This window comes from Stegostoma tigrinum, chromosome 27, assembly GCF_030684315.1.
Source record: "Stegostoma tigrinum isolate sSteTig4 chromosome 27, sSteTig4.hap1, whole genome shotgun sequence".
Taxonomy (NCBI): domain Eukaryota; kingdom Metazoa; phylum Chordata; class Chondrichthyes; order Orectolobiformes; family Stegostomatidae; genus Stegostoma; species Stegostoma tigrinum.
In genome coordinates this window covers 3,075,400-3,101,447 of record NC_081380.1, presented here as the reverse complement: position 1 = coordinate 3,101,447, position 26,048 = coordinate 3,075,400, and the positions used below count along the sequence as shown (strand labels likewise).

The following is a 26,048-nucleotide window of genomic DNA, read 5'->3' as shown; positions in this document are numbered from 1 at the left end:
AGCCTACTGCACCTGGTATTCCCAGGCGGTCTCCCATCCAAGTACTAACCAGGCCTGAGTCTGCTTAGCTTCCGAGATCAGACGAGATCGGGCGTTTTCAGACTAGTATGGCCGTAGGCGCTGACTGCCAGCATTTCTGACATCTTGCAAGCACGTAGCCCAGTTTTCATTCCCTTCTATGCACTGCGGCATTTCACTGCACCCACAAATTTATAGCGCACTATTCCTCTCCTCGTGCTCTCCAACCTATTCTCCTTCTCTCCGCTCTCACAGGCACAGACTACAACTCTTACACTCTCCAGAACAACACACTCTCACAAATCACACACCACAAACACAGTCAACGTCGTCATGGCTCGTCCCATTCTGGCCTTAACTCCATCCATCCGCGCGGCCTCACGACACCAAACATACGTCACCCCCACCGTTAACAATTCTCTCAATTACTCACCGGATAAATCGCATCAAGCCGGCGCCACTGCTTTCAGCCTTCTTCGTTATCGCACTTACATCTTCAAATCTGCCCTTCTTGCACCAGGTACTACCTCACCCACACACACACTCACTCACACCCTCCCTCACTCATTCACTCCAAATATCTGCTCCCACATCACTGACAGTGCCCACCCTCGGGAGGCGGCTTTTTCTCCCGGACACTCTGGCCAATTCTGCTCACAGACCACCCCGGGCTCTTTTGCCACGAGTCCACGTGCTTTCTCAACATGTCTTTTCTCCTGTGTTCGCAAACAACTTTTACAAACGCCACAACCCTCTTTCCGTGTCTTGCTGGTCCTACCCACCAACCCAGCAAGCTCTCCATTACAGACACAAGATCACAACATTACGCAGCAACTCCTCCGCCCTCTCTTAACACAGCTCGCACTAATACACCCGCGCACGCTCACCCACTTACACACTCGCACAGCACACTGGCCAGCTTCAGCTTGCCCCTCCATCGAGGTGCTGCTTATTGCCAGCTGAAAACGGGCACCACCTCAGACAAACTGAAAGCATCTCGGTGAATAACGGGAGAGTGTTGCTTCGCACTGGAGAAGGGGATAGTTCCATTTGAGACAGCAGCAAGTAAACAGCTACTATCAGGAACACAACAACAGCTCTCTAAAGCACAAATGCAAAACACACAGCGCAGTGAATAAGGTCAGTGAGATACGAGGATCAACAGCCGTGCGGGAATACAACGTAGAAACTTGGCTTCGAGACGGCATTCGGATTCAAGTACGATCAAGTGCAAAGCGTCTTTCTTTCTTTGCTTGCTGTCAGGCTCTTGGCTGCATCTATCAGGTACTCATGCTGCAGACAACCATCTTAACAGCACTTCAACTGCAAGGATAATATTAAACTACAAAGTCTACAGAAAAGCTTTACAACAATGTTGCCGGCACTGGAGGCTTTGAATTCTACGCACAGGCCGCATAGGCTGGGACAGTTTTCCCTGAAGCGTTGAAGGTTGAAAGGCGACCTTACAAAGGTTCAGGAAATCAACAGGGGCATACATAAGGTGAACAGCCAGGGTCTTTTCCCCAGGACAGGGGGGTCCAAAATTGGACAGCGTACGTTTACGGTGAAAGCAGAAAGGTTTAAAACTGACCTGACGGCTAACTTTTTCATACCCATAGTGGCGTGCACATGGAACAAGCTGCCAGAGCAAGTGCTAAAGTCAGGTACAATCACAACGTTTCAAAGACATTCGGTCAGGTACGTGGATACGAAAGACGTGGAGGGATACGGGCCAAATGAAAGCAAGTGCGACTGGTTTAGTTAAAAACACCTGGTCAGCGTGGACAATTTGGCCCAAAGGCTCTGTTGCCATGCTGTGTGGCTCTATGACCCTATGCAATTCACAATGAACTGCTTTCTGCCGATCTCACAGCATGCTGTCAGACGTGAAGCTGGTCCTAGGTACTCATGATCTGTACAAAAAAAACGCACGACTACTAACAGAGAGAGACACAGCAATGTTCCCAGCTGTCAAGGCTGCAACAGGCAACTGAATCACAAAGGAAACTGCCCAAAGCTGAAACACTGTGAGAGGTACAACGGCTGCACATCTTCCCCTCCCAGTTCCATGGCGATATGAAGCAAACGGGCAATCGGCCCACGCGCAACGGCAAAATTATAAGCTACCATTTCTTTAACAAGCTACAGCAGCAACACACCGCCGCACTCTTGTTGTGATCGGAAAGGGACTCGTTCAAACTGTCGTCACCATGAACTTTGCCGACGAGCACAAAACAGACACTACAGAAAATTCAAAAGCTTTGAAATCCCACTTTGACACCTAGGTGAATGTCGCTGATGAATGACAGACGTTCAACGCGAAGGGTAAAAAAAACACTCTGCTGGTCAATATGTGGTCGCAGCGACCAAGTTGACAGAATCCTGTGCTTTTGCGGAATTAAAAATGATTTCAAGACAGACTGAGGAGGCATAATCCCCCAGTATCAACATCCGCGGTGGGGGGGTACCAGATCAGAGGCTAGCAATACTGCAGCGAGTAACTCACCTCCTGTCACCCCAACGGCTGTCCACGCAGGAGCGTGATGGAATACTCTCCGCTCGCCTGGATGAGTGCACTCAAGGAGGCTGACATCATCCAGGACCAAGCAGTGCGCCTGATCGCCACGACATCCACAAACATCCACTCCCTACACCACCGACGCTTAGTCGCAGCAGTGTATACTGCCAACAAAATGCACTTCTGAAACTCACCAGAAATCCACGTAGACCACGGTCCAAACCTACGACCGCTTCCATCCGGAAGGACAGGGGCAGCGTATACATGGGAACACCGCCACCTTCAAGATCCCCTCCAAGCTACTCAAAATCCTGACTTGGAAATATTTCACCCTTCCTTCACTTTTGCTGAGTCAAAATCATGGAATTTCTTCCCTCAGGGTGATGTGGGTCACCCACAGCACATGTACTGCAGAGGCTGAAGAAGGCAGCGCACTACCACCTTCTCGACGGCAACCACGGATGGGCAAGAAATGCTGGTCCAGCCAGTGAACCCCACAGCCCACTAGTGATGACGGGATAACGTTGGAACAGACCGGGCCTTACATGAATACTGCTGGTAACAACATTCAATATCAGGGGTGGGGTGCTGAGATGGTCTCTTCTTGGAGACGATCATTTCCTGGCAATTGTGGGGCGCCAACGTTACTTGTCACTTGTCAGCCCAAGTCTGGATACCGTCCGACATCCCGTTGTACTTGTGGAGCACTGCTTCAGCATCTGACGAGCGACGTGCGACAGTCCAGGCACAAAGGACACAGTCATCCTGAAGAAAACGACAGAATGCAAATACAGCGGAAGACATCATGCAAAGGAGAACAAGTTCCTGCAGGGAAAGCGCAGCTTTGACTGCACGAAGCAAAAGTGAAAGACACAGGCAGACAGAGCGAATGAGCACGCAGTTAAAAGGACCTTGGGGGCTTCATGAATGGCAGCGTCAGAGTGCAGGGCTGCGGGCAGCCTCTGCCGGCTGCAAAAGCCTACTGCACCTGGTATTCCCAGGCGGTCTCCCATCCAAGTACTAACCAGGCCTGAGTCTGCTTAGCTTCCGAGATCAGATGAGATCGGGCGTTTTCAGACTAGTATGGCCGTAGGCGCTGACTGCCAGCATTTCTGACATCTTGCAAGCACGTAGCCCAGTTTTCATTCCCTTCTACGCACTGCAGCATTTCACTGCACCCACAAATTTATAGCGCACTATTCCTCTCCTCGTTCTCTCCAACCTATTCTCCTTCTCTCCGCTCTCACAGGCACAGACTACAACTCTTACACTCTCCAGGACAACACACTCTCACAAATCACACACCACAAACACATTCAACGTCGTCATGGCTCGTCCCATTCTGGCCTTAACTCCATCCATCCGCGCGGCCTCACGACACCAAACATACATCACCCCCACCGTTAACAATTCTCTCAATAACTCACCGGATAAATCGCATCAAGCCGGCGCCACTGCTTTCAGCCTTCTTCGTTATCGCACTTACATCTTCAAATCTGCCCTTCTTGCACCAGGTACTACCTCACCCACACACACACTCACTCACCCCCTCCCTCACTCATTCACTCCAAATATCTGCTCCCACATCACTGACAGTGCCCACCCTCGGGAGGCGGCTTTTTCTCCCGGACACTCTGGCCAATTCTGCTCACAGACCACCCCGGGCTCTTTTGCCACGAGTCCACGTGCTTTCTCAACATGTCTTTTCTCCTGTGTTCGCAAACAACTTTTACAAACGCCACAACCCTCTTTCCGTGTCTTGCTGGTCCTACCCACCAACCCAGCAAGCTCTCCATTACAGACACAAGATCACAACATTACGCAGCAACTCCTCCGCCCTCTCTTAACACAGCTCGCACTAATACACCCGCGCACGCTCACCCACTTACACACTCGCACAGCACACTGGCCAGCTTCAGCTTGCCCCTCCATCGAGGTGCTGCTTATTGCCAGCTGAAAACGGGCACCACCTCAGACAAACTGAAAGCATCTCGGTGAATAACGGGAGAGTGTTGCTTCGCACTGGAGAAGGGGATAGTTCCATTTGAGACAGCAGCAAGTAAACAGCTACTATCTGGAACACAACAACAGCTCTCTAAAGCACAAATGCAAAACACACAGCGCAGTGAATAAGGTCAGTGAGATACGAGGATCAACAGCCGTGCGGGAATACAACGTAGAAACTTGGCTTCGAGACGGCATTCGGATTCAAGTACGATCAAGTGCAAAGCGTCTTTCTTTCTTTGCTTGCTGTCAGGCTCTTGGCTGCATCTATCAGGTACTCATGCTGCAGACAACCATCTTAACAGCACTTCAACTGCAAGGATAATATTAAACTACAAAGTCTACAGAAAAGCTTTACAACAATGTTGCCGGCACTGGAGGCTTTGAATTCTACGCACAGGCCGCATAGGCTGGGACAGTTTTCCCTGAAGCGTTGAAGGTTGAAAGGCGACCTTACAAAGGTTCAGGAAATCAACAGGGGCATACATAAGGTGAACAGCCAGGGTCTTTTCCCCAGGACAGGGGGGTCCAAAATTGGACAGCGTACGTTTACGGTGAAAGCAGAAAGGTTTAAAACTGACCTGACGGCTAACTTTTTCATACCCATAGTGGCGTGCACATGGAACAAGCTGCCAGAGCAAGTGCTAAAGTCAGGTACAATCACAACGTTTCAAAGACATTCGGTCAGGTACGTGGATACGAAAGACGTGGAGGGATACGGGCCAAATGAAAGCAAGTGCGACTGGTTTAGTTAAAAACACCTGGTCAGCGTGGACAATTTGGCCCAAAGGCTCTGTTGCCATGCTGTGTGGCTCTATGACCCTATGCAATTCACAATGAACTGCTTTCTGCCGATCTCACAGCATGCTGTCAGACGTGAAGCTGGTCCTAGGTACTCATGATCTGTACAAAAAAAACGCACGACTACTAACAGAGAGAGACACAGCAATGTTCCCAGCTGTCAAGGCTGCAACAGGCAACTGAATCACAAAGGAAACTGCCCAAAGCTGAAACACTGTGAGAGGTACAACGGCTGCACATCTTCCCCTCCCAGTTCCATGGCGATATGAAGCAAACGGGCAATCGGCCCACGCGCAACGGCAAAATTATAAGCTACCATTTCTTTAACAAGCTACAGCAGCAACACACCGCCGCACTCTTGTTGTGATCGGAAAGGGACTCGTTCAAACTGTCGTCACCATGAACTTTGCCGACGAGCACAAAACAGACACTACAGAAAATTCAAAAGCTTTGAAATCCCACTTTGACACCTAGGTGAATGTCGCTGATGAATGACAGACGTTCAACGCGAAGGGTAAAAAAAACACTCTGCTGGTCAATATGTGGTCGCAGCGACCAAGTTGACAGAATCCTGTGCTTTTGCGGAATTAAAAATGATTTCAAGACAGACTGAGGAGGCATAATCCCCCAGTATCAACATCCGCGGTGGGGGGGTACCAGATCAGAGGCTAGCAATACTGCAGCGAGTAACTCACCTCCTGTCACCCCAACGGCTGTCCACGCAGGAGCGTGATGGAATACTCTCCGCTCGCCTGGATGAGTGCACTCAAGGAGGCTGACATCATCCAGGACCAAGCAGTGCGCCTGATCGCCACGACATCCACAAACATCCACTCCCTACACCACCGACGCTTAGTCGCAGCAGTGTATACTGCCAACAAAATGCACTTCTGAAACTCATCAGAAATCCACGTAGACCACGGTCCAAACCTACGACCGCTTCCATCCGGAAGGACAGGGGCAGCGTATACATGGGAACACCGCCACCTTCAAGATCCCCTCCAAGCTACTCAAAATCCTGACTTGGAAATATTTCACCCTTCCTTCACTTTTGCTGAGTCAAAATCATGGAATTTCTTCCCTCAGGGTGATGTGGGTCACCCACAGCACATGTACTGCAGAGGCTGAAGAAGGCAGCGCACTACCACCTTCTCGACGGCAACCACGGATGGGCAAGAAATGCTGGTCCAGCCAGTGAACCCCACAGCCCACTAGTGATGACGGGATAACGTTGGAACAGACCGGGCCTTACATGAATACTGCTGGTAACAACATTCAATATCAGGGGTGGGGTGCTGAGATGGTCTCTTCTTGGAGACGATCATTTCCTGGCAATTGTGGGGCGCCAACGTTACTTGTCACTTGTCAGCCCAAGTCTGGATACCGTCCGACATTCCGTTGTACTTGTGGAGCACTGCTTCAGCATCTGACGAGCGACGTGCGACAGTCCAGGCACAAAGGACACAGTCATCCTGAAGAAAACGACAGAATGCAAATACAGCGGAAGACATCATGCAAAGGAGAACAAGTTCCTGCAGGGAAAGCGCAGCTTTGACTGCACGAAGCAAAAGTGAAAGACACAGGCAGACAGAGCGAATGAGCACGCAGTTAAAAGGACCTTGGTGGCTTCATGAATGGCAGCGTCAGAGTGCAGGGCTGCGGGCAGCCTCTGCTGGCTGCAAAAGCCTACTGCACCTGGTATTCCCAGGCGGTCTCCCATCCAAGTACTAACCAGGCCTGAGTCTGCTTAGCTTCCGAGATCAGACGAGATCGGGCGTTTTCAGACTAGTATGGCCGTAGGCGCTGACTGCCAGCATTTCTGACATCTTGCAAGCACGTAGCCCAGTTTTCATTCCCTTCTATGCACTGCGGCATTTCACTGCACCCACAAATTTATAGCGCACTATTCCTCTCCTCGTGCTCTCCAACCTATTCTCCTTCTCTCCGCTCTCACAGGCACAGACTACAACTCTTACACTCTCCAGAACAACACACTCTCACAAATCACACACCACAAACACAGTCAACGTCGTCATGGCTCGTCCCATTCTGGCCTTAACTCCATCCATCCGCGCGGCCTCACGACACCAAACATACGTCACCCCCACCGTTAACAATTCTCTCAATTACTCACCGGATAAATCGCATCAAGCCGGCGCCACTGCTTTCAGCCTTCTTCGTTATCGCACTTACATCTTCAAATCTGCCCTTCTTGCACCAGGTACTACCTCACCCACACACACACTCACTCACACCCTCCCTCACTCATTCACTCCAAATATCTGCTCCCACATCACTGACAGTGCCCACCCTCGGGAGGCGGCTTTTTCTCCCGGACACTCTGGCCAATTCTGCTCACAGACCACCCCGGGCTCTTTTGCCACGAGTCCACGTGCTTTCTCAACATGTCTTTTCTCCTGTGTTCGCAAACAACTTTTACAAACGCCACAACCCTCTTTCCGTGTCTTGCTGGTCCTACCCACCAACCCAGCAAGCTCTCCATTACAGACACAAGATCACAACATTACGCAGCAACTCCTCCGCCCTCTCTTAACACAGCTCGCACTAATACACCCGCGCACGCTCACCCACTTACACACTCGCACAGCACACTGGCCAGCTTCAGCTTGCCCCTCCATCGAGGTGCTGCTTATTGCCAGCTGAAAACGGGCACCACCTCAGACAAACTGAAAGCATCTCGGTGAATAACGGGAGAGTGTTGCTTCGCACTGGAGAAGGGGATAGTTCCATTTGAGACAGCAGCAAGTAAACAGCTACTATCAGGAACACAACAACAGCTCTCTAAAGCACAAATGCAAAACACACAGCGCAGTGAATAAGGTCAGTGAGATACGAGGATCAACAGCCGTGCGGGAATACAACGTAGAAACTTGGCTTCGAGACGGCATTCGGATTCAAGTACGATCAAGTGCAAAGCGTCTTTCTTTCTTTGCTTGCTGTCAGGCTCTTGGCTGCATCTATCAGGTACTCATGCTGCAGACAACCATCTTAACAGCACTTCAACTGCAAGGATAATATTAAACTACAAAGTCTACAGAAAAGCTTTACAACAATGTTGCCGGCACTGGAGGCTTTGAATTCTACGCACAGGCCGCATAGGCTGGGACAGTTTTCCCTGAAGCGTTGAAGGTTGAAAGGCGGCCTTACAAAGGTTCAGGAAATCAACAGGGGCATACATAAGGTGAACAGCCAGGGTCTTTTCCCCAGGACAGGGGGGTCCAAAATTGGACAGCGTACGTTTACGGTGAAAGCAGAAAGGTTTAAAACTGACCTGACGGCTAACTTTTTCATACCCATAGTGGCGTGCACATGGAACAAGCTGCCAGAGCAAGTGCTAAAGTCAGGTACAATCACAACGTTTCAAAGACATTCGGTCAGGTATGTGGATACGAAAGACTTGGAGGGATACGGGCCAAATGAAAGCAAGTGCGACTGGTTTAGTTAAAAACACCTGGTCAGCGTGGACAATTTGGCCCAAAGGCTCTGTTGCCATGCTGTGTGGCTCTATGACCCTATGCAATTCACAATGAACTGCTTTCTGCCGATCTCACAGCATGCTGTCAGACGTGAAGCTGGTCCTAGGTACTCATGATCTGTACAAAAAAAACGCACGACTACTAACAGAGAGAGACACAGCAATGTTCCCAGCTGTCAAGGCTGCAACAGGCAACTGAATCACAAAGGAAACTGCCCAAAGCTGAAACACTGTGAGAGGTACAACGGCTGCACATCTTCCCCTCCCAGTTCCATGGCGATATGAAGCAAACGGGCAATCGGCCCACGCGCAACGGCAAAATTATAAGCTACCATTTCTTTAACAAGCTACAGCTGCAACACACCGCCGCACTCTTGTTGTGATCGGAAAGGGACTCGTTCAAACTGTCGTCACCATGAACTTTGCCGACGAGCACAAAACAGACACTACAGAAAATTCAAAAGCTTTGAAATCCCACTTTGACACCTAGGTGAATGTCGCTGATGAATGACAGACGTTCAACGCGAAGGGTAAAAAAAACACTCTGCTGGTCAATATGTGGTCGCAGCGACCAAGTTGACAGAATCCTGTGCTTTTGCGGAATTAAAAATGATTTCAAGACAGACTGAGGAGGCATAATCCCCCAGTATCAACATCCGCGGTGGGGGGTACCAGATCAGAGGCTAGCAATACTGCAGCGAGTAACTCACCTCCTGTCACCCCAACGGCTGTCCACGCAGGAGCGTGATGGAATACTCTCCGCTCGCCTGGATGAGTGCACTCAAGGAGGCTGACATCATCCAGGACCAAACAGTGCGCCTGATCGCCACGACATCCACAAACATCCACTCCCTACACCACCGACGCTTAGTCGCAGCAGTGTATACTGCCAACAAAATGCACTTCTGAAACTCACCAGAAATCCACGTAGACCACGGTCCAAACCTACGACCGCTTCCATCCGGAAGGACAGGGGCAGCGTATACATGGGAACACCGCCACCTTCAAAATCCCCTCCAAGCTACTCAAAATCCTGACTTGGAAATATTTCACCCTTCCTTCACTTTTGCTGAGTCAAAATCATGGAATTTCTTCCCTCAGGGTGATGTGGGTCACCCACAGCACATGTACTGCAGAGGCTGAAGAAGGCAGCGCACTACCACCTTCTCGACGGCAACCACGGATGGGCAAGAAATGCTGGTCCAGCCAGTGAACCCCACAGCCCACTAGTGATGACGGGATAACGTTGGAACAGACCGGGCCTTACATGAATACTGCTGGTAACAACATTCAATATCAGGGGTGGGGTGCTGAGATGGTCTCTTCTTGGAGACGATCATTTCCTGGCAATTGTGGGGCGCCAACGTTACTTGTCACTTGTCAGCCCAAGTCTGGATACCGTCCGACATCCCGTTGTACTTGTGGAGCACTGCTTCAGCATCTGACGAGCGACGTGCGACAGTCCAGGCACAAAGGACACAGTCATCCTGAAGAAAACGACAGAATGCAAATACAGCGGAAGACATCATGCAAAGGAGAACAAGTTCCTGCAGGGAAAGCGCAGCTTTGACTGCACGAAGCAAAAGTGAAAGACACAGGCAGACAGAGCGAATGAGCACGCAGTTAAAAGGACCTTGGTGGCTTCATGAATGGCAGCGTCAGAGTGCAGGGCTGCGGGCAGCCTCTGCCGGCTGCAAAAGCCTACTGCACCTGGTATTCCCAGGCGGTCTCCCATCCAAGTACTAACCAGGCCTGAGTCTACTTAGCTTCCGAGATCAGACGAGATCGGGCGTTTTCACACTAGTATGGCCGTAGGCGCTGACTGCCAGCATTTCTGACATCTTGCAAGCACGTAGCCCAGTTTTCATTCCCTTCTACGCACTGCGGCATTTCACTGCACCCACAAATTTATAGCGCACTATTCCTCTCCTCGTGCTCTCCAACCTATTCTCCTTCTCTCCGCTCTCACAGGCACAGACTACAACTCTTGCACTCTCCAGAACAACACACTCTCACAAATCACACACCACAAACACATTCAACGTCGTCATGGCTCATCCCATTCTGGCCTTAACTCCATCCATCCGCGCGGCCTCACGACACCAAACATACATCACCCCCACCGTTAACAATTCTCTCAATAACTCACCGGATAAATCGCATCAAGCAGGCGCCACTGCTTTCAGCCTTCTTCGTTATCGCACTTACATCTTCAAATCTGCCCTTCTTGCACCAGGTACTACCTCACCCACACACACACTCACTCACACCCTCCCTCACTCATTCACTCCAAATATCTGCTCCCACATCACTGACAGTGCCCACCCTCGGGAGGCGGCTTTTTCTCCCGGACACTCTGGCCAATTCTGCTCACAGACCACCCCAGGCTCTTTTGCCACGAGTCCACGTGCTTTCTCAACATGTCTTTTCTCCTGTGTTCGCAAACAACTTTTACAAACGCCACAACCCTCTTTCCGTGTCTTGCTGGTCCTACCCACCAACCCAGCAAGCTCTCCATTACAGACACAAGATCACAACATTACGCAGCAACTCCTCCGCCCTCTCTTAACACAGCTCGCACTAATACACCCGCGCACGCTCACCCACTTACACACTCGCACAGCACACTGGCCAGCTTCAGCTTGCCCCTCCATCGAGGTGCTGCTTATTGCCAGCTGAAAACGGGCACCACCTTAGACAAACTGAAAGCATCTCGGTGAATAACGGGAGAGTGTTGATTCGCACTGGAGAAGGGGATAGTTCCATTTGAGACAGCAGCAGACGTCAGTCAGCTTAGCTTCTGTGATCAGACAAGATCAGGTGTTTTCAGACTAGTTTGGCCATAGGCACCTGCAGACCACATCTCTTGCTGCATGAAGTCACGTAGGACTGCTCTGACAACACTCGTATTTCATCACATAATCTGATTCTGACCAAACATTTCTTCTTCCTCTGTCAATTCCCCTGCCCTACGTGCACGTACTCACTCTCACTCACAGACGGAGTTACTCTCACTCTCTCTCACACACATACTCACACACACACACACACACACAAAAATTACAAGACTTTCCCTTCACTTGCAGGACACAAGTGAGACAACTGATTTCATGCTCACTCACTCTGCTCCATTTCAACATTCATTCGCTTCCAAACTAAGCACCTTTCTCAATTACGACCACACTGACATTCTCACACCAACACGGTTTTTTCCCCCTCCAGCCTCTGCCTCCATTCAATCACATCATTGCTCACCTCTCACCTAACTTCATACACCAGCCTCTGGCACTTTCCCTATATCCCTTCGTACCTTGGCTTCACTAAATTCATCTCGCTCACATTTAAGTTTAACACCTCATCCAGTATCCACTGTACTCTGTCAAGAACACTTCCAAACGTCTACCACCCTTTGTGATTCCTAACATCTCTGCGCAATGGTTTGGCCGTAAGCCTGACAGTATGCCCCCTCTGTCTCCACACCAAAACCAGATGAAATACTTTTTCTTTGTCTACCCTCTCTTTGCTCATACATATCTTGAAGATTTTGAGCAGACCACACATGAGCATTCTCAATTCTACAGACAACAGGCCTAATTGCTAAGATCTTTCATTCTATCGTGACCACTGAAGTCCAGCTATCATTTGTCAAATCCAAAACTGAAACCCCCTCGTTGACCAACATACCCTTCAGAAGGTGTGGTGCCCAGGTCCGCTCACAGTAATCCAAGTGGTTTCTAACTAAGGTTTTGTATAACAGCAGCATTAACTCAGGCATCCTTCTACTCCAGTCCTCGACCTATAAAGGCCAACAGTCCCTTAGCTTTCGTGATTATTTTCTGCACTTGTCTGTGCCATTTTAAAGATCCAGGCATCGGAACTCTGAGGTCTCATTGGACATGCACTGTGTTGAACTTCATACCGTCCAGAAAGTACCTTGATCGGTTCATTCTTGGTCCGAAATGGATAACCTCATAATTTCTTCCATTCAACTCCTTTTGCCACTGATTTGCCTATTCACCTTGTCTACCTTTACGTCTCTGCAATTTTATGCTTATCATCTGCAATTTCATGCTTATCATCTGCACAGTCTACTGTATCTGCTCGTCTTGGCATCTTTCCTCTTCAGCAGGATCTATGCTATCTTTTGTCCATGGCTGCTTTCTTCTGTGAAGCAGAGCTTTCCCATCTCAGGTGTATAAACTGGTATTTGTCTTGTGTTCAATGTTTCTTTAAATATCCTCCACTGTTCTTCAGTTGTTTTAGCCATCAGCAGAGCTTCCCACATTATTGCGGACAGTCTCTGTCTCACCTCAGTCATATCAGCTTTTCCTACATCCTAAACTCGAGCAACTGATTTATGCTTTTCACTTTCAAACACCGCGTTGAACTTGGTCACATTATGATCCCCATATCATTAATGTCCACGCACAATTCGGTCATTAATTAAATCCACTCAACACTCATTACTAAATCCAATATTGCTTCTCCACGTGGGGCATACAGGCCATCGGCAGTGGCAAACAATACTCTAGACATTCACTACCTTTCTGACTGGTGCTTGTTTACCTCTCCCAATCTATGTTAAACTTAAAATTCCTCACAAGTATTACTCTGGCTTTGTTACATATTGCCTGTTTTGCAGCATTTTTATAAACTATGACTTCAGAGCTGCTACCAGGGATGCTGTACGTATCACCTACTACAGTTTTACGTCCTTTACTGTTCCTCAGTTCCAACTACGTGGTCTCCGCTGAATGCTTTCCCCTCATTATATCCTCCCTTATCATTCAAATGGTTTTGTTTCCAATCACTGATGCTACTCCACCGGCTCCACCGCTTTCCACAGACGTCCTGTGACATGATCTGAATCCTCGCTACTCGCTATTAATCTTCGAGAGTCCACCATTTGCTTTCCTCAATCTGCAGCACATTCTCCTCATGGTCAACATCTCACACGAGACTGCTCTAACACCCAAACTGATGACAGTCAATTCACTTCAACTGCACCTCCCTGAGACATCAAAACTCCATCCATTGACACTTAAGCATACTCAACAATAGAACCCTCATCTCTCTCTGTCGTACATCACACAAAAGGTTAACAACACTTTGACTGTTGAAAGTTCACCTCACCTAAGTCCAAAATTGCAGGAAGCACGGTGTGGAAATCCAAGTTTATGGTAGCCATTGTTTCTACTTTAACCACCCGACTAATATCCACAAAGCGTACTCAAGTCTAGTCCCACATGAGTTCCCTTCCTCCAACTGTGTTGACAGCATCTTAAAATGGTATGATTTTCTAAGTGCCCAGCTAAGACAAATAAAGGAATATCCCTACATCTCGTTCAATACCAGGGCTACTGCTCTTTTCAAATTCCACCTTACTGTCATTAATAGCCTGCACGCTGGAAATTTTATTTCTCTACTGTGGTCCACTTGTAACCATGGCACTGTGCTGGCAATTAGATAGAAGCATTACTCTTCATTAGTGCCATGGGGTACACCTATGTTTTGTCAATGATTCTTGTGTTCAGATGATAAGCCTTGATTTTAATTTTTACTCCTTGTACTTTTCTTACTTGCTTCCGATGTATGATTATCACCAATATAATGACTGAACTTGCTATGTTTGCTGACCCATTCTCCTTGCCTTTAACCATGTCAATACGCCATTGTATGAAGTCAACTGATGGCTTCAGATTGTGTAAAATTGTCTTCGCCTGACAACCCCACACCATAACGTTGTCGCTTTCATGCTCCATCCACACCACTCGTTGGACTGTTGTCATCAAACAGGGTCACACTGACATCGACTGGGGAAATGTGATCATCAAAATTGAGGCATCGCTTGACAAAAGCCCTGTTTTCCGCTCTTCAGCTAATAACTTGCTACTTTGCTCCTGGTGCTTTTGCTTCAATCTCAATCACGTATGATATTTTTGTGGTGTGGGGAAAAATGTGTAAGAAAGAAATGGACAAAGCAAGTTTGAGACAGACACTCAGACAGACGGTGTGAGGAAGCTTGCAGTTAAAAGGAGATAGCATGAACTGTATATGCTGGAGTCAGAGTCTGTACAGTATGGAGCTGGAGGAACAGAATGTCGGGCAACTTCAGAGGACCAGGAAAGTCAGGTTTCGGGTTTACACACTTCATCAGTTAAAAGAACATTGCTTGATGAATGCGAGTTTGGGACTGCACGAGCTGCAAGCAGCCCCTGGCAGCTGCAAAAACGTACTGCAATTGATATTCCGAGGTGATCTTCTATCCAAGTACTTACACACACACACACACACACACACACACACACACACACACACACACACACACACACACACACACACACAAAACACAGATTACAAGCCTTTTCCCCTCATTAGCATTTCACAACTCAGGCATCTCATTTCAGACTGACTCCACTCCAGTTCACCATCAGTCACATTGTAGACATTCTGACCATGAACCCCTTTTAAATTACTCGCAATTTCATTTTGTTTTGTCACAGCTTGTAATTAAACTTCTCGTGTCCACCTTTCATTTCTGTTTATCTATGCCACATTTTTCCCTAGCTGAATATCTCCATTCTAATGCCTGGTGCCTAATACTGCTCACTGTCACTTTTACCAGTGGTCTCATAACATTGTTTTGGACATCTCCGGTATTTTTCTCATCTGCCTCCATACTAGGGCCTTTTACATTACATTTCTGATCCAACAATGAATACAACACTTTGGGTCACAAGATATAACGCAGTGTGGAGCTAGAGGTGCACAACAGGCCAGGCAGCATCGGAGAAGCAGAAAATTTGACGTTTTCAGTCAGGACCCTTCTTCAGAAATGGGGGAGGGGGAAGGGAGCTCCAAAATAAATAGAGAGAGAAGGGATGGGGCTGGGGAAGGTAGCCGGGATAGTGGTAGGTGAGTGCAGGTAGGCAGTGGTAGGGATTGGTCAGTGAGATGGGAGTAGCCGATTAAAGGAAGAGAACATGGACAGGTTATGTCAGGTCAAGGAGGCGGGGTAAGAGGCAGGGTTGGTCATGGATGAGGTTGGGGAGATTTTGAAACTGGTAAAGTCCACATTGAGACCATTAGGTTGTAGGCTCCCAAGGCAGAATATGAGGTGATGCTCCTCCAGTTTCCGAGTGACGTCATTATGACACTGGAGGCAGCACAGGATGGACATGTCGCCCAGGGAGTGAAAGGGGGAGTTGAAACGGTTTGCGACCAGATGGTGTTGTCATTTGTCGCAAACTGAGCACAGGTGAGGGGGCACGTGTAGGGGCCGGTGTAGCACTTCCTGTGGGAAAGGTGGGTCGGGAGTGTGGAGTGGACGAGAGAGCTGCGGAGAAACTGGTCCCTACGGAAAGCATATAGGGGTGGGGAGGGAAATATATCTTTCTTTGTGGGGTCGCATTGCAGGTGGAAGTGGTGGAGAATGATACACTGAATATGGAGGTTAGTGGGGTGATATGTGAGGACAAGGGTGCTTCTTTGTTTTTTTGTGGAAGGAGATGTGAGGGCAGAGGTGCAGGAAATGCAAAAGATACGGTCGGGAGCATTTTCAACCACTGACGTTGGGGGCAAGTTGCAGTCCTTGAAATAAGAGGACATCTGGGATGTTTGGGAGTGGAACCCCTCATCTTGGGAGCAGATGCGATGGAGGAATTGGGAGTAGGGGACTGCATTCTTGCAGGAAGGTGGGTGAGAGGAGGTGTAGTTTAGGTAGCTGTGGCAGTTGGTGGGCTTGAAACAGATGTCGGTTTTGAGGTGGTCACCAGAAACAAAGACAGAGGTCCAGCAAGGAGAGACACGAGGCAGCACCGATCCAGTCATCGATATAGCCAAGGAAGAGTTGGAGGATAGTGCCAGTGTAGCAGCAAAAGAGGGACTGTTGCACGTATCCTACAAAGAGGCACGCATAGCTTGGGCTCATGCAGGTTTCCATGGCCATCCCCTTAGTCTGTACAAAGTGGAAGGAGTCGAAGGAGACGTTATTCAGGGTAAGGACAAGTTCAGTTAAGCGCATGAGGGTGTTGGTGAAGGGGGACTGGTTGGGCCTGCAGCAGAAGAAGAGGCAGAGTGTTTTGAGGCCATTAGCATGATGAATGCAAGTGTACAGAGATTGGGTGCCCATGATGGACATGAGGTGTTGGGGGTCAGGGAATTGGAAGTCTCGGAGGAGATGGACAGCGTGGGTGGTGTCCCAGACGGAGGTGGGGAATCAAGGTCAACATCCGTCAGTGTGGTCTACTGCATCCGCTGCTCCTGATGTGGCCTCCTCCACATTGGTGAGACAAAGTGGAGGCTCGGAGACCGTTGTGTAGAGCACCTGCATTCTGTTTGCGACAAACCTTCTCACCTTCCAGTCGCAAACCATTTCAACTTCCCCCACCTCACCGTGCACCTCCACCAAAGATCACCCCCAACTCCCCAACTCCCTGGGTGGCGTGTCCATCCTGGGGCTCCTCCTCACAATGACGCCACCAGAAACTAGAGGAACAGCACCTCATATTCTGCCTTGGGAGCCGACAACTCAATGCTCTCAATGTGGACTTTACCAGTTTCAAAAACTCCCCACTCCCAGCCTCATCCCATGACCACCCCTCCCTCTCACCTCCGCCTCCTTGACCTGACACAATTGGTCCATCTTCTCTCCTATTGTAAATGTATTGTTTAGATTTCCCAAACCCAGAATTTTCCTGAATTATTTCAGGCCAAGTGCCCTGTTGCCACTCACCATACTTTCTTGAATAGCTGCCTTATTGTTCCAACTTCTAATCCACTGCTGCTGTTGTAGAGTCGAACACACCGTCAATCACATATTTTAGTCATTTAGATTTCTCCAATATACCCTTTCTGCTGATGGTCACGACCTTGAATTCCTCCTCTTGTCCATCCTCCATTTCTGGTATACAGTTTGTTCTATGCAAAAGACAGACATTGTAGGAGTGAGCAAAACTCCCCATCATCTAAAATACTGGACAAGGCCCTGGATTTTTCTAATATTAAAATACTGCACAGAACCCTGGACTCAGGCGGCAGCAAATACACAACAGATCCGGCAGAACAGGGTTTGTGTCTAGCACTATTGTTCAGCCTGGAATCAGAATTCCAATTTATACCTCCTCTCCAAAGAACAATCACCAAACCTGACACCAGGCCTGCAAAACCAGCAGGAAGTAAAGAAAACCAACTACTTACCCTATAGGTCCAATATACACCTTACTGCATCAGCAGATTCAACCTAAACTGAAAAGTCTACGTAGTCCAAAGGCTTGATCCAGGCTCCAGGTACGGCAAGAGGGAACAGCCAGGCATATTTCAAAACTGCGTTTTCCTCAGTAGTGAGTTGAAACTCCTCAGATCCCAAAGGCTCCGACCGAGCTAGCAGGGCAGGAAGGTGGGTGGTGACAGTGCATTGGGACCCCAACAGGTTTCAATTATAAGAAGAGACTGGATTAGTTGGGGCTTTTTCCACCGGGAGGTAGAGATTTACAAAATCATGACAGGTACAGGTGAGGTGAATGGCAGGTGTCTTTTCCCTAGGACGGAGATTTCAAATCTAGAGGGCATATTTTTAAGATGAGAGGAGAAAGATTCAAAAAAGACATGAAGGGCTATTTTGTTTTTACACAGAAAGTGGCTCATGTGTGGAATGAACTTCCAGAGGAAGTGGTGGATGCAAGTATATTTATAACGCTTTAAATACATTTAGATAAGTACATGAATAAGAAATGTCTGGAGGCATATGGGGCAAACACATGCAGGTGGGACTAGTTAAATTTTGGATTACAGTCAGCATGGACTGGTTGGACTGAAGAGTCTGTTTCCATGCTGTATGACTCTATGTTTCAGGAAGGTCTCCTGTCATTCTTAACTGAGTGCAAGCCCAACCATTAACAGAAATGACAAAAGTGGAACCAGCGCCATTCCCTACAGACCACTGCTGGTAACAGACCTCCTGTCTGAAAAACACCCTCCACCATCACGCTCTCTTCAGCCGTTGAGCCAATTTTGTATTCAATTGGTAAGTGATCTAACTTTACTAATTTGTCTGCCAAGAAGAACCTTGGCAAAGTCTTTACTAAAATTTAACTAAATGATGTCTGCTGCTCTGCCCTCATCAATCTTCTTGGTTAGTTTCTCAAAAAACTCAATCAATTGTGAGACACTATTTCCTTATACAAAACCATGCTGACTATCCTAAATCATTCCTTGCCTTTCCAAATGCACATAAATCCTATTTTTCAGAATCACCTAATTTTTTAAGGAAGGTTAACAGACTGCCTACCTCTCTGGGCCTATCTGTCTGGGTAACTGTTTATCTGTATATGGGCATCGCTCTATGTTTGTTTGTGTCTTTATGTGCATGGGTTTCTTGGTATCTGTGGATGTATGTATGTGGGGCTCTGTCTCTCTAAGCATCTCATAGTGTTGGTGACTCTGGGTGTGTGTACCTCTGGTTGCAAGTGTCTAGGTTTCTGTACCGCTAGACCAGATTAAGAGTCTCTAGTGTCTCTGTGGGTGTGGGTGTGTGTGTGTGTGTGTGTGTGTGTGTGTGTGTTTCCGGGTGACTGTCTCTCTGTGGGGAGTGTGCATCTCTCGGGGTTGGGGTGTGTGAGTGGCTCTTTGGGTAGTTACCTCTGGGTGAGTGTTTCTCAAGCGGTGTGTGTGTGTGTGTGTGTGTGTGTGTGTGTGTGTGTGTGTGTGTGTGTGTGTGTGTGTGTGTGTGTGTGTGTGTGTCTCCAGATGAGTCTACCTCTGGGGATGAGGTTGTATGTCTCTGGGTGCATGTTCCTCTGGGAAGGGGGTGGTGTTGTGTCTCTTGGTGAGTGTCTCTCTGGGAGTAGGCATGTGTGTGTCTGGGTGGGTGTTGCTCTGGGAGTAGGCATGTCTGAGTGAGTGTCTCTCTGGGGGTGGGACTGTGTGGCTCTAGATGAGTGTACCTCTGGGATCGGGAGTGTGTGTGTGTCTCTGGGTGAGTGTACCTGTGGGATTAGGGGGTTGGTGGTGTTGGTGCACCTCTGTTGGGGGTGAGGGTGATGTGTGAATGCACCTCAAGGTGTGAGTGAGGGGTGGCATGTGAGTGTACCTCCGGGTATGGGATGGCAAATGAGTGTACATCTGGGGGTGGGGAGAGGGATGGCATTCGATTATACCTCTGCAAGTGAGGAGGGGGTGGGTGTGTGACTGTAGCTCTGGGGGCGAGGTGAGAGGTTGTGTGTGTGTGTGTGTGTGTGTGTGTGTGTGTGTGTGTGTGTGTGTGTGTGTGTGTGTGTTTGTGTGTGTGTGTGTGTGCGCGCGCCTCTGGGGGTGGCGTGAAGTGTGTGTGTACCTCTGGAGGGGGTGAACAAACAAAGAACAAAAGAACAAAGAAAATTACATCACTAAAACAGGCCCTTTGGCCCTCCAAGCCTGCACCAAGATCCTCTGTCTAAACCTATTGTCGCCTATTTTCCAAGGATCTGTATTCCTCTACTCCCTGCCCATTCATGTATCTGTCTAGATACATCTTAAATGATGCTATCGTGTCTGCCTCTACAACCTCCGCTTACAACGCGTTCCAGGCACCCACCACCCTCCGTGTAAAGAACTTTCCACGCATATCTCCCTTAAACTTTTCCCCTCTCACCTTAAAATTGTGACCCCTAGTAATTGATTCCTCCACTCTGGGGAAAGAACTTCTTGCTATCCACCCTGTCTATATCTCTCATAATTTTATAGCCCTCAATCAGGTTCCCACTTCAACCTCCATCCTTCTAATGTAAATAATCCTAATCTACTCAACCTCTCTTCATAGCTAGCGCCCTCCATCCCAGGCAACATCCTGGTGAACCTCCTCTGCACACTTTCCAAAGCATCCACATCCTTTTGGTAATGTGGCGACCAGAACTGTGCGCAGTATTCCAAATGAGGTTGAACCAAAGTCCTACACAACTGTATCATGGTCTGCCAACTCTTGGACTCAACACCCCCGTCCGATGAATGAAAGCATGCCGTATGCCTTCCTGACCACTCCATCCATCTGCGTTGCCACTTTCAGGGTACAATGGACCCGTTTACCCAGATCTCTCTGTGTATCAATTTTCCCCAGGGCTTTTCCACTTACCACACAGTTCACTCTTGAATTGGATCTTCCAAAATGTATCACCTTGCATTTGCCTGGAGTGAACTCCATCTGCCATTTCTCCACCCAACTTTCCAATCTATCTGTATTCTGCTGCATTCTCCAACAGGCTCCTTCACTATCTGCTACTCCACCAATCTTAGTGTCATCTGCAAACTTGCTAATCAGACCATCTATACCTTCCTCCAGGTCATTTATGTATAACACAAACAACAGTGGTCCCAACACAGATCCCAGTGGAACACTACTCGTCATAGATCTCCATTCTCAGAAACTCCCTTCCACTATAACTCTCTGTCTCCTGTTGCCCAGCCAGTTCTCTATCCATCTAGCCAGTACACTCTGGACTCCATGCGACTTCACTTTCTCCATCAGCCTACCATGGGGAACCTTATCAAACCTTACTGAAGTCCATGTACATGACACCTACAGCCCTTCCCTCATCTATCAACTTTGTCACTTCCTCAAAGACATCTATCAAATTGGGAAGATATGACCTTCCCTGCACAAAACCTTGCGGCCTATCACTAATAACCCATTTACTTCCAAATGTAAATAGATCCTATCCCTATCCCTCAGTATCTTCTCCAGCAACTTCCTCACCACTGACGTCAGGCTCACTGGTCTATAATTTCCTGGATTATCTTTGCTGCCCTTCTTAAACAAGGGGACAACATCAGTAATTCTCCAGTCCTCTGGGGCCTCACCCACGCTCAAGGACGCTGCAAACATATCTGTTAAGTCCCCAGCTATTTCCTCTTTCGCTTCCCTCAGAAGCCTGGGATAGATCCCATCCGGGCCTGGGGGCTTGTCCACCCTAATGTCTTTTAGAATACCCAACACTTCCCCACTCCTTATGCTGTCTCTTTCCTCGGTGAATACCGACTCAATGAACTCATTAAGAATCTCACTCGTTTTCTCTGACTCCTCACATAACTTCCCTTCTTTGTCCTTGAGTGGGCCAACCCTTTCTCCAGTTACCCTCTTGCTCCTTATGTATGAATAAAAGGATTTGGGATTTTCCTTAATCCTGTTTGCTAAAGATATTTTGTGACCCCTTTCAGCCCTCTTAATTCCTCGTTTCAGATTGGTCCTACTTTCCCGATATTCTTCCAAAGTTTCACCAAGGGTGGTGTGAGGAGTGCAGTGTGTGTGTACGTCTGGGGATGGGGGTGGCGTGTGAGTGTACCTGTGGAGTGGGAGATGGTGTGTGAGTGCACCTCTGGGGGTCTGGAGGGTTGTGTGTGTCTATCTCTGGGGATGGGGTTGGTGTGTGAGTGTACCTGTGGAGTACAGTTGAACAAAGGGAACTATGGAGCTATGAGGGAGGAGCTGGTCAAAGTTCAATGGTTCAATACCCTAGCACGGATGGCAGTGGAACAACAATGGCAGGTATTTCTGGATATAATGCAGAAGGTGCAGGATCAGTTCATTCCAAAGAGCAAGAAAGATCTTAAGGGGAGGCAGGGGCAGCCGTGGCTGACGAGGGAAGTTAAGAACTGTATAAAGATAAAAGAGAAGAAGTATAACATAGCAAAGATGAGCAGGAAGCCAGAGGACTGGGAAGCTTTTAAAGAACAACAGAAGATAACTAAAAAGGCAATATGCAGAGAAAAAATGAGGTACAAAGGGAAACTGGCCAAAAGTATAAAGGAGGATAGTAAAAGCTTTTTTAGGTATGTGAAAAGAAAAATAAATGGTTAAGACTAAAATTGGGCCCTTGAAGACAGAAATGGGTGAATTTATTATGGGGAACAAGGAAATAGCAGAAGACTTGAACAGGTACTTTGGATCTGTCTTCACTAGGGAAGGCACAAGCAATCTCCCAGGTGTAATAGTGGCTGAAGGACCTAGGGTAATGGATGAACTGAAGGGAATTTGTATTAGGCAGGAAATGGTGTTGGATAGACTGTTCGGTCTAAAGGCTGATAAGTCTCCTGGACCTGTTGGTCTGCATCCCATGGTACTTAAAGAGGTGGCTCTAGAAATCGTGGATGCATTGGTAATCATGTTCCAATGTTCTATAGATTCAGGATCAGTTCCTTCGGATTGGAGGGTGGCTAATGTTGTCCCACTTTTCAAGAAAGGAGGGAGAGAGAAAACAGGGAATTACAGACTGGTTAGCCTGACATCAGTGGTGGGAAAGATACTTGAGTCAATTATAAAGGATGAAATTACAACTCGTTTGGATAGCAGTAACAGGATAGGTCAGAGTCAGCATGGATTTACGAAGGGGAAATCGTGCTTGTCTAATCTTCTGGAATTTTCTGAGGATGTAACTATGAAAATGGAAAAGGGAGAACCAGTGGATGTAGTGTACCTGGACTTGCAGAAGGCCTTTGATAAAGTCCCACATAGGAGATTAGTGAGCAAAATTAGGGCACATGGTATTGGGGGCAAAATACTGACTTGGATTGAAAATTGGCTGGCTGACAGGAAGCAAACAGTAGGGATAAACAGGTCCCTTTCGGAATGGCAGGCGGTGACCAGTGGGGTTCCACAAGGTTCGGTGCTGGGACCGCAGCTATTTACAATATACATTAATGATATAGATGAAGGCATTAAAAGTAATATTAGCAAATTTGCTGATGACACAAAGCTGGGTGGCAGGGTGAAATGTGAGGAAGATATTATGAGAATAAAAGGTGACTTGGACAGGCCAGGTGAGTGACGGATGCATGGCAGATGCAGTTTAATGTGGATAAATGTGTGGTTATCCACTTTGGTGGCAAGAACCGGAAGGCAGATTACTATGTAAATGGAGTCAAGTTAGGTAAAGGGGAAGTACAACAAGATCTAGGTGTTCTGGATGTGAGTTTGCTCACTGAGCTGGAAGGTTAGTTTTCAGGCGTTTCGTCACCATCCTAGGTAACATCATCAGTGAGCGTCCGATGAAGCGCTGGTGTTATGTTCTGCTTTGTATTTATAGAAAGATAGATAAATCATAGATAATAATAATAGAAAAATTATAGATAAATAGAAAGCGGGACATAACACCAGCGCTTCATCGGAGCTCACGGATGATGTTACCTCGAATGGTGACAAAACGTCTGAAAACTAACATTCCAGCTCAGCGAGCAAACTCACATCCAGAACCTCAACCTGAGCTGCAAATCTTCTCAAAACTCGCTAGATCTAGGTGCTCTTGTACATCAGTCAATGAAAGCAAGCATGCAGGTACAGCAGACAGTGAAGAAAGCTAGTGGCATGCTGGCCTTCATAACAAGAGGAATTGAGTATAGGAGCAAAGAGATCCTCCTGCAGCTGTACAGGGCCCTGGTGAGACCGCACCTCGAGTACTGTCTGCAGTTTTGGTCTCCAAATTTGAGGAAGGACATTCTTGCTATTAAGGGAGTGCAGCATAGGTTCACGAGGTCAATTCCCAGAATGGCAGGACTATCATATGTTGAAAGATTGGAGCGAATGGCCTTCTATACACTTGAGTTTAGAGGGATAAGAGGGGATCTGATTGAGGCGTATGGGATTAATAAGGGATTGGACACTCTGCAAGCAGGAAGCATGTTTCTGCTGATGGGTGAGTCCAGAACCAGAGGACACAGTTTAAAAATAAGGGGTAGGCCATTTAGAACAGAGTTGAGGAAAAACTTCTTCACCCAGAGAGTGGTGGATATATGGAATGCTCTGCCCCAGAAGGCAGTGGAGGCCAATTCTTTGGATACTTTCAAGGAAGAGATGGATACAGCTCTTAAAATAGTGGAATCAAGGGTTATGGGGATAAGGCAGGAACAGGATACTGATGATAAAGTGTGAAGCTGGATGAACACAGCAGGCCAAGCAGTATCTCAGGAGCACTAAAGCTGACGTTTCGCGCCTAGACCCTTCATCAGGGAGGGCAATGGGGTGAGGGTTCTGGAATAAATAGGGAGGGGGGGGGTGGTGGCGGACCGAAGATGGAGAGAAAAGAAGATAGGTGGAGAGGAGAGTATAGGTGGGGAGGTCAGTCCAGGGAAGACGGACAGGTCAAGGAGGTGGGATGAGGTTAGTAGGTAGGAAATGGAGGTGCGGCTTGGGGTGGGAGGAAGGGATGGGTGAGAGGAAGAACAGGTTAGGGAGGCAGAGACAGGCTGGGCTGGTTTTGGCATGCAGTGGGGGGAGGGGAAGAGCTGGGCTGGTTGTGTGGTGCAGTGGGTGGAGGGGACGAACTGGGCTGTTTTTGGGATGCGGTGGGGGAAGGGGAGATTTTGAAGCTGGTGAAGTCCACATTGATACCATTGGGCTGCAGGGTTCCCATGCGGAAAATGAGTTGCTGTTCCTGCAACCTTCGGGTGGCATCATTGTGGCACTGCAGGAGGCCCATGATGGACATGTCATCTAAAGAATGGGAGGGGGAGTTGAAATGGTTCGCGACTGGGACGTGCAGTTGTTTATTGCAAACTCTCTCCCACCGCAACTCTCTTGTAATCTCTTCAGCCTTGAAACTGCTCGACCATGTCCTGAAGCAAACCAGGTACCATAGCCACATCACCTTCCTCAGCACCTGCCTACGGAACCGGATCATCTCCATTGGACTATAGTCTACATTCAAGCCTTCCCAATTTGGCCCCATCCGTGACCACCTCTACACCCAGAAAATTCAGAGCCTTCAGAAGCATTTCTCCCTGCGAGTCCTGAAACAGACACTCGCAGCCATGCTGCTGGCACCTCCAGGGGCTGCAATCCAACCTGCCCCAGCTCAGAGCCTCCCTCTCCCAAACCTGCACAGGACCCCTGCTGTTTTTTATCCTCCGCAGGATCCACAGACTGAACACCCAGTTCTACTCAGCTTTACTGGACACCAAAAATCATAAGTACAACAAACTCACTGGCTCCTGCTACCCACAAGAGGATTCCTGCACCTCCCAAATCCCCAGCCTGTCCCTGCCGCTTGCCCACCATGCACCCGCCGCCATTGACCATGAGGACACGGCCGGAGACCACACCGATGACGTCACATCCACTACCACCGGGCACACCACTTCCGGGACCGCTGCTGCAGTCACCGCCTCCACTTCCAGTTACAACATCACACACACCGCACTCACCGCTGCTGCTGCCGCCCACCCTGCTCCTCCCACCACTGAAGGAAC

The 26,048-nt window shown here is 48.4% G+C and overlaps 4 non-coding genes across 4 annotated transcripts; all 4 read right to left on the bottom strand.

The window, feature by feature from the left end:
- LOC132211048 (5S ribosomal RNA) lies at nt 1-119 on the bottom strand. Its single transcript, XR_009447355.1, has one exon. It is a non-coding gene; the product is annotated as a 5S ribosomal RNA (ribosomal RNA).
- Nucleotides 120-3,512: 3,393 nt separating this feature from the next.
- LOC132211045 (5S ribosomal RNA) lies at nt 3,513-3,631 on the bottom strand. The gene has a single exon (XR_009447352.1). It is a non-coding gene; the product is annotated as a 5S ribosomal RNA (ribosomal RNA).
- Nucleotides 3,632-7,024: 3,393 nt separating this feature from the next.
- LOC132211047 (5S ribosomal RNA) lies at nt 7,025-7,143 on the bottom strand. Its single transcript, XR_009447354.1, has one exon. It is a non-coding gene; the product is annotated as a 5S ribosomal RNA (ribosomal RNA).
- A 3,392-nt stretch (nt 7,144-10,535) lies between these two features.
- LOC125464795 (5S ribosomal RNA) lies at nt 10,536-10,654 on the bottom strand. The gene has a single exon (XR_007250085.2). It is a non-coding gene; the product is annotated as a 5S ribosomal RNA (ribosomal RNA).
- Nucleotides 10,655-26,048: the final 15,394 nt, after the last annotated feature.